This window comes from Diabrotica virgifera, chromosome 8 (genome assembly GCF_917563875.1).
Source record: "Diabrotica virgifera virgifera chromosome 8, PGI_DIABVI_V3a".
NCBI lineage: Eukaryota > Metazoa > Arthropoda > Insecta > Coleoptera > Chrysomelidae > Diabrotica > Diabrotica virgifera.
In genome coordinates, this window is record NC_065450.1 from 150210966 (window position 1) to 150220544 (window position 9579).

The 9579-nt window shown below is 34.7% G+C and overlaps 1 pseudogene; it reads left to right on the forward strand.

Annotated features, from left to right (window-relative positions):
- Positions 1-7072: 7072 nt before the first annotated feature.
- LOC126890635 (protein ZBED8-like) lies at positions 7073-7914 on the forward strand (annotated as a pseudogene).
- The last annotated feature ends 1665 nt before the right edge of the window (positions 7915-9579 follow it).

A 9579-nucleotide genomic window follows, 5' to 3' on the forward strand; every position in this document is an offset into this window, starting at 1 on the left:
GACACCGGGTATATAAAATAAATATTCTAAAAGAGATACAGTCGGAAAAATGAACGAATACCCACGAACGATCACATCAATCACATATTTTGTATTTGCTGTCTTTTTCTATAAATCACAAACGTTTATTATAGAAAAAGACAGCAAATACAAAATAAGTTATTGACGTGATCGTTCATGGGTATTCTTTCATTTTCCGACTGCAGCTCATTTTGATAACATTTTCCACCTGCCAGGTGATCAAAAAAAAATTACGCGTGTATTTGAATGGAAAGCTCTATAGGTAGTGCTGCAGTGTGAAAGAGCGTATATCGATAGCTGATTGCGTACTCGATAGCAGTGATTCCATTCGCCCGAGCAAAATCACGTGACATGACGATATCCATGCCCACGATACCCATGAAAGTAATATTAGTATTTTTTTAAATACATAGGGATCTCCACAAATGCTTATCAAGTTTTTAAAGTGTATCGTACAGTTGCCGATGATCTACGACGAGAATTATATGAATGTGACGTGACAGATTATAATAATCGCAACAGTTATAATTGATGTCGGTGCTCAGATAATGTACACAATGAGGTTGATTTATGGGAAATCCCTAAACTGGGAAGGGAATAGATAAATAGGGTTTGGGAGTAATAATTTTTGATTTCAACCAAATGTTCGATTGGATTCAAGATTGGGAATTAATTTACTCAAAACCGTATTAATAGCACTGGGTGTAAAGTAAACAGAACTAAATTGATATTGGGAACAACAAGAATTTGATGCATAATACTAATTGTCTACATAACTGAAGGGGTCACTGCAAAAAGTGGTTGTTATATTTTTATATTTCTGAGTTATAGCTACAATATAGCTGCAAGGGATAGAGAAAAATGGTCAAACGTGATCGCGAACATCAATTAGTGGATTACATAAGAAGAAGAAGAAGAAGAAGAAGAAGAAGAAGAAGAAAAAGAAGGAGAAGAAGAAGAAGAAGAAGAAGACGAAGAAGAAGAAGAAGAAGATGATGAAGAAGAAGAAGAAGAAGAAGAAGAAGAAGAAGAAGAGGAAGAAGAAGAAGAAGAAGAAGAAGAAGAAGAAGAAGAAGAAGAAGAAGAAGAAGAAGAAGAAGAAGAGTTATATCTAGGTGTTTGAAAGTTCAACACGTGTAATTTTTATTTTTTAAATAGAAAGTACACCTCTAAGGTATATGTTAAGAGTGTAAGCGCAAATATTTTACGGCTATCCCTACTTTTTCTTTCTTTACACTGTAAATTACGTCTAGTACAATTCTCACTGGTATAGAGATGTAAAAAAAAAGTGTGGCAAAAAGTGCATTCTTGACTATGAGCTCTGTGTTCAAGAGCCGTGACATCACTCTACAAACAAAGATAAGGCTCCTTAAATGTTACGTGTACTCAGTGCTTTTATACGGAGTAGAAACGTGGACCTTGAAGGCGGAAACTCTATCGAAACTTCAAGCTTTTGAGCTATGGCTGTACAGAAGGATCCTGAAAATACCATGGACAGACAAAGTCACCAATGAAGAAGTACTACGGAGGATGAACACAACCGAAGATTTAGTCAACATCGTGAAGGGCCGTAAGCTGCAGTACTTAGGGCATATAATGAGAAATCAAGGCAGATACCAGCTACTCCAGTGCATTTTACAAGGTAAAATTGAAGGAAAAAGGACCCCAGGACGAAGAAGAATATCCTGGCTTGCTAACCTGAGAGCATGGTATAGAAAGACCTCAACTCAACTATTCCGTATAGCAACTAACAAAGTCATCACAGCCAGAATGATCGCCAACGTTCGGAACGGACAAGCACCCTAAGAAGAAGATAGAGATGTAAACATTAGTTGACAATGACATTGTTATCATTAACATAGAGATGGCCATTTCGTTCAGTTTTTGAATGTGCTTGGATAACCGTTACTTGTATAATCGCTTAAATTATTAATTCGGTTAATTAATAGGTTTATTTTTTCACTAACCCTGTATTCAGTGATTATAATAATTTATATATTGTGCAATAAAAACTAATAATCTAGAAAAGAGGAAAAGTGATAAAGTGATTTTAATAATATATTATTACTATGGAACGCTTAGATAAATTTTGAACATCTAAAATACTTGGATCACAGAACATACCCTGGTATATTCTATACTTGGATCTTCCATAAGTAATAAACATTAAATATATTTTTATGAATTTCACGTCTTAGATCAATTATTTATGATACTATCAGTACTATTAATTTAATAAACAACACGAAATATTCCTAAAGCCGTTTCAAATATTCAATAGCCTTGTTGGTCACTGTCTTGCCACTACATTCTGTTGGATTGAGTGCGTTGTATGATAAAGATAGCAAATGTTCGATTTGGAAAATAGCAGCACGGACATGGTGTTAATTTTTTCGAATCCTAGAAAAACTAATAAAGGTTATTAAAAAATTTAAACGCAAAATGGAAGATTACATCTTTACAGAGGGCAGACAGTCCCTTAGAGTAAACAAAAAGTCTCTGTTGAATGAGATATTTGAAATTAAAAATCACACTCAATTTTCTCATGTCTATCGCCCCTGTAACTTATTAAAATAAACGTTATAGAAGTTTTCAGGAACTTTCTACCCTCGGTAGTGATGTAGTCTTTCGTTCTGCCTTCAAATTATTCAAAAATGCTTATTCGTTTTCTCAGGATTCAAAAAAAATTATTGTATTTAAAAAGCATTGGAACGAAATTTTACGCCTACGTTCTTAACAGATACCACATATTTAGAAATTTATGTATTTAGGGGAAAAAATTATTCTAAATATGATGACTACTTTTTGTGAAAAAAAAAAACACAGAATAAAAAAAGTGGAATTATATCAAAAATATTTTTCTAAAAATTTTATGTATCTATACATCAAAGAATCATATATTTATATCAGCATCACTTTCGATATCTTTCTCATTATTTCCATCCAGTGTCATGACGGCTAGCAGTCGTCATATTTTTGACATCAAAATTCAGTATTTTCTTCACAATCGCACTGACTAATAATATAATGAAACAAACTGGAACATGAAGTAAAAACCACTTCTATGTAAAAGGTATATTTACTAAAAATTTTTAGAATCACAATGGATTCAATAAAATGAGTTCATCAGAACGTTTTCAAACCTATCGGTCCATCATCAGTGAATTTGAATACTTGCAAAATAGCCCCAGAGCCAAACAATTGTTGTGATTATAAATAAATCTACATTATGTTAAAATAAATTTAAAATGGCTAAACGCCGATGTTCAGGGATTAAACCTCTGGGAACATGGTGAAACTCTACCCGACGACCCAATCAACCATCTTTACTTACCATCTTCAGAAGATGGTTGATTGGGTCCTCGGGTAGAGTTTCACCATGTTCCCAGAGGTTTAATCCCTGAACATCGGCGTTTAGCCATTTTAAATTTATTTTAACATAATGTAGATTTATTTATAATCACAACCATTGTTTGGTTCTGGGGCTATTTTGCAAGTATTCAAATTCACTGATGATGGACCGATAGGTTTGAAAACGTTCTGATGAACTCATTTTATTGAATCCATTGTGATTCTAAAAATTTTTAGTAAATATACCTTTTACATAGAAGTGGTTTTTACTTCATGTTCTAGTTTGTTTAACTATAAGGTATACAGCCAACCCAGGGAGCTACCCCTTTTTAGTTAATAATATAATGCTCATCTTGTGCGTTATAACTATCTGCTCTTTAAACACTTTAAAAAAGCTGTAATGAATTTTCTCCGAAAAGTTTCTCACTTGGTTGGTCAAGTTGGTTATTTCACGTTGTATTATTCGATTTGAAATTTTACGAATAAGAACCTACTTTTAATTAGCTGCGACTTTGCTTCTACTGGGTCTACACACATCATATTATACATCGTTTTTTTTTTCATTTTTTTTATAAGCTATATTTTTTCTAAGATTTTTTTTAGGCCAATCTCTAGGATTATTCTAGATTATGTTAAGTCATGTAAATTGAAACTTTAGATTAGATGTAGCTTTGCTACCTTTGCCTTATCTCCATGGTAACAATACCCCGTATCCCTACTTAGTCTGTGGTTAGTCACCCTGAACGACCCCTGGGTGCGAAAAGTTTTTTTCCCTTCCCTACCTTTGATTGTTCGATTGCATTCGTAATGGTCTTGAAATATAACTTATTGACGACCTGTACAATATCTATTTTCTATTACGTAAGTATCTATAGATTTTAACGTTTATTTAAAAACACTCTGTATTTTGCAGAATGGTAAAAAACAGTAAATTGTTATTCTGATTTAACAATGTTTACATTAATAATTTGACTTATATTTGACAGTTGACAGTTATAATGTACCTACTTGTTGGTTTTAGTTCTAATAAATTTTGTTGGTTAGTTACATAAATATATTAAGTAAAAATAAAACAATGACTTGTTATTTGAGATAGGTGGAAAAACCATATGTATAACATGGGAGTAAAGTGCCTTTTCCTTCCTTGAATGATTACTGCCCTCCGCTACGCGTCGGGCAGTAAACTTCATTCTCGGGAGGAAAAGTAGCACTTTCCTCCCTTGTTATACAAATAGCTATTTTTTTTTTGTTGAAAAATGAACATACTCATACGCAAACAATTCGAAAAGTATTGACTTATTGAAAAAACTCTATAGAATAAAAGTTAGAATTATCAGTCAAATTATCTAATTCCAGATTTATTCTGAACGTATGTTTTTTAAAGTAAAAGCCTTAAGAGCTGTAAAGTTGCGGTCGATTTCAACTGCAACATAACAGCTTTAAGCTGTCAGCACCGACTGCTTCAGGCTGTCTGTGTATGGCGGGTCCCAATTGCAACAAAATGTCACTAATTAGATCCATTCAAAACAAGAATCGTCTGCAGTCGAGAAGGGTATACGAAGAGAGAAAGCGGAGGCGACCGATTTAAGCGTGTGTGGTGTATGTGGTGGTATGTGGTGGATTTAAGTCCAAGCTGCCGACAGCTCCAATTCTCTCCATACACAAGGAGCTTGACGCAGTCGCTATCGACCGCTTGAAATGCAGTTTCTAAACAAAATTTGTATATTCGCCATACACGTAGCATTCGAGCCATTTAAAAACAAAAATGCAGTCGATGTGCGGTAGAGTTTTGGCTTGCTCTAGGCAGCTTGAAGCTGCCAAACCCATCATAAACAGACAGCTTGAAGCGGTTGCCTACGCTCTCTCTTTCTTCGTGTACCCCTCTCGACTTCAGATGGCACCTCATTCTTGTTTTGGTTTTTATAGATCGAGAAATTTTTATCGATCGGCTTTTAATTTGACGGTTTTTTGTGTAAAATAATTTTTTAGCGGCCGTCCCGAAACTAAAACTTTCGGTATGATTTATTAAATTGAAAGTACCATTTTACACAACTCGTAATGAAAGTAGCTACTTTCGGGACTAATTTTTTCATTTTCGGGATGCTTTTTTTTACTTTCGGGACGATTTTGGGTAATTAGGTAACGGCTTTGACAATAACATCAATTTTGTATTTTATTATAACAACGCTTGTCATTTAAGGGGATGGGTACGTATTTTCGGCTGCAATGCTATTCAAATGGGGATTCATTTCTTTCGAATCCTGAGAAAACAAATAAGTATTTTTGAAAATTTTAAACGCAGAATGAAAGATTACGTTTTTACTGAGGGCCGAAAGTTCCTAAGAACTTCTATAATGTTCATTTTAATAAGTTACAGGGGTGAAAAACTAAGAGAAAATGTAGTGTGATTTTTAATTTCAAATACCTCATTTAAAAGAAACTTTTTATTTATTCTAAACGACTTTCGGCCCTCGAAAATAATTTAGTCTTTCATTCTGCGTTTAAATTTTTTAAAAATATTTATTAGTTTTTTCAGGATTTGAAAAACATGGAAAAATACGTTTTGATATTTTCCAAATCGAACATTCGCAATCTTTGTCATACAACGCATCAAATAAAATATGATGACAAGACACGGACAGTTTTAAATATTTGACATGACATCGGGAATATTTTGAGTTGTTGATTAAATAAATTGATAGTGTATTTCAGTGGTTCCCAACGGGGGCGGTACCGCTCACCGGTGGGCGTTGAAGAGAGATAAGGGGGCTTTTTGGGTCCAAGGAAAATTTGGGGGGCGTTGGGGAACAGCTGCCGCCCCCCTAAGGTAACTCATTGCTTCTTTGCTTCTAACAACTTTGCTTTCCGCTTCTCACACAGAAATAGAGAAGGTGAATCCGAAAATATAAACGAAATGCACAAAATGCATTTTGGTTATACACCGTGCAATTTTTTATTTATCACTCAGTCCAACACTGCAACAATTTCGACGTTGCAGTCGAACGTTACAGTTTGGTTAGTATAATTCCACTTCCAGTAGAACCTTTCTGCTTTAAGTGAATTTTGGCTCCTCCTTCGCGCAGCGGCATGGTCAGGCATAACTTAATCATTCGAGATTGGTTCGCTAAAGCAGGGTGGTGAATTTTCTGTGTGTTATTTGCAGAAAGTTGCAGTGCATTTATTAGAAATATATTTTATTGTAATACATATTTGCCAAAAAGGTAAGTATCTACGTGGCATTTATATCACTTACTATAATTCTTTATTATTTTTCCCTATCGTAATTTACGGGGTATTTGTAAAAATGTAATAAATCTAAATTTGTTTCCTTATATGTGTAGTTATTGTAAAATATTCAAAAAGTACCAACTTGCACAAACTGGATTAAAGTAAAAAGTTAATTAGGACCTACCTACACTGAGAGAAGAATTGGGGAAAAAGTACAAAAAATCTTAATAAAATTTACTATTCTGAATAGTAATCTGATCATAGACTGCCAAAAATAAACTATTTACTGAATATAAAGTTATTTTTATAATATGTGTACAGTATGGTAATTTTCAATAAGTTGTTTTGTAATTTTTGCTCAAATTCTTCTCTCAGTGTATATTTATTTACTTGTGGCATGTTTTAAATTTCTCGACTACTTGCTTGGATATTCCGCCACTCTGAAATATTGATTTTGCTAACTAGAAAAATATTTAAAAGTTTATTATTTAAAATTATCAAAGCGGTGGCTACAGCATATTTATTTTTACAGATATACCTACAGTATGTCCGATCCAAAGAAAAAGTGCAGACAATACAATGTCGAATATTTGAAGTATGGTTTTATTCAGTCGCCTTCTAATAAGGCATTACCAATGTGTTTAATTTGCCAGAGAGTTTTCTCAAATGAAGCCATGAAACCTTCACGATTACAAGAACATTTGACCAAAATACATCCCGACAGAAAAGACAGAAATTTATCATATTTTGAAATGCTCAAAAAACAACATTTCAAACGTCCAACTTTAGCTAGTATCTTTTCAGCAGCATCAAAGCAAGACGATGATGGGCTACGTGATTCTTATAACATTTCCTTACTTATAGCTAAATCAGGAAAACCCCATACTATTGACGAAGAATTAATACTGCCAGCTGTAAGTGCGGACTGTACTGCACCAGCCGGCATCTGATATTATTAAAAAAATTCCATTAAGCAATAATACGGTACAGAGACGAATTGACGAAATGTCTGAGGATGTGGAGCGTTCTCTAACTGATTATTTAAAGACTACTGAGTTTTCTTTACAGCTTGATGAATCAACTCTGCCAAATTTTGAGTCTTTACTTCTTGCGTACGTTCGCTTCATAAAAAGTGAAAAAATCTGTCAAGAACTGTTATTTGTAAGAACACTGGAAACAGATACTAAAGGCAAATCGATATTTGATGTTCTGAAACACTATTTTACAGATAAAGGTATACCTCTGAAAAATGCCATAACTGTTGCTACAGATGGTGCTCCGGCAATGGTTAGACGACACCGCGGACTGATAGCATATTTGAAAAAAGCGGTACCAAATATATACTCGCCGTGCATTGTGTAATTCACAGACAGCATTTAGTTGCAAAAAATCTCAGTGATCGCCTTCATTGTTCACTAAAATATGTAATTACTGCAGTTAACAAGATCAGAAGCAGTGCTCTCAATGATAGATTGTTTAGAAAACTGTGATGAAAACGACGAGAATTTTAATCGTTTATTGTTGCACACAGAAGTTCAATGGCTTTCGAAGGGTACCTGTCTAAAAAGATTTTATGATCTCTTTGACTCAGTTTTAGAGTTTTTTGAAAGCAAAGATAAAAGGGGGTAGAAGGGGCTCCTTAGCTGTGGTGAAAGCAACCTCTCTAAGAGAAGGAACTCTGAAATCAAACCCTGGTCCTCCAAGGTGGGGGTTAAGGCATCGGGCTAACTCCTCGGTACTTGTAAAAAAAAAATGACTGAAGTGGGGTAGAGAGGACTCCTTAGCTGTGGAGAAAGCAACCGCTCTAAGAGAAGGAACTCTGAAATCAAACCCTGGTCCTCCAAGTTGGGGGTTAAGGCATCGGGCTAACTCCTCGATACTTGTAAAAACAAGCAAATGTTAAACGACCCAATAATCAGACTCGGATGAATGGACGGATCACTCGGCAACGAAAAAAGCGACGAAAAAGGACTATGAATTTTGGAACGTGGAACGTTCAAAGCCTCTCAAATAAAATGGATGAAGTTATATTAGAGCTAAAATACATGAAAATGGACATCGCAGTGGTGACAGAAACTAAGAGGAAAGGCCAAGGATCACAGAAATTGGGCTACTATGATCATTTTTATAGTGGAGTTCCAAAACACATAAGAGCTCAACAAGGAATATCGATCTTCATACGCAGAACATTAAGAAAGCACATAACATCGTGGGAAGGAATAAATGAAAGAATGATAAAGGTCAACATGAACATATATGGCTATAGAATAACTATTTTGGGAGTATATGGTGTAAACGAGGACGCACTGGTAGCTAACAAAGATGAGTTCTATGAACAGCTCAACGATGAAATCGTCAAAATAGGAAATGCCAGAGAAATTATATTATTAGGAGACCTAAATGGCAGAACAGGCAATAAAAAACAGGATGACGTAGTAGGCAGATATGGCGAGGAAGTACTCAACAATAATGGAACAAGAATAATTAACATCTGTAAACAGAACAATTTAAGAATTATGAACGGCTTCTTCCAGCATAGATGCATTCATAAATATACTCGGACCCAACCTACTATGAACCAGAAAAGTATAATTGATTACCTTTTGATAAAACAACGGAGTCGAATGAAAATTAACGATGTAAGGGTTTATAGAGGAGCAACATGCGGCAGTGACCATCATCTTCTAAAAGCGGAAGTACTGTTCCCCGGAATGAAATCTCAAAAAAATCTAAATCCACGAGAACAAGGAGGAAACAAATTGGCACCAAAAAAGAAATACAACCTAGAAGGCTTACAACAAACAAGCATAAGAACGTTATACGAAAAGCGACTGGACGAGAAACTGAAAGGACAATATACATTTATAAATACGGAACATCTTCATACACATATAACACAATGTATACACGAAGCTGCATATGAGGCATTGGGGGAGTACAAAGACAACATAAGAAATAAACCATACTGGTGGGACTTAG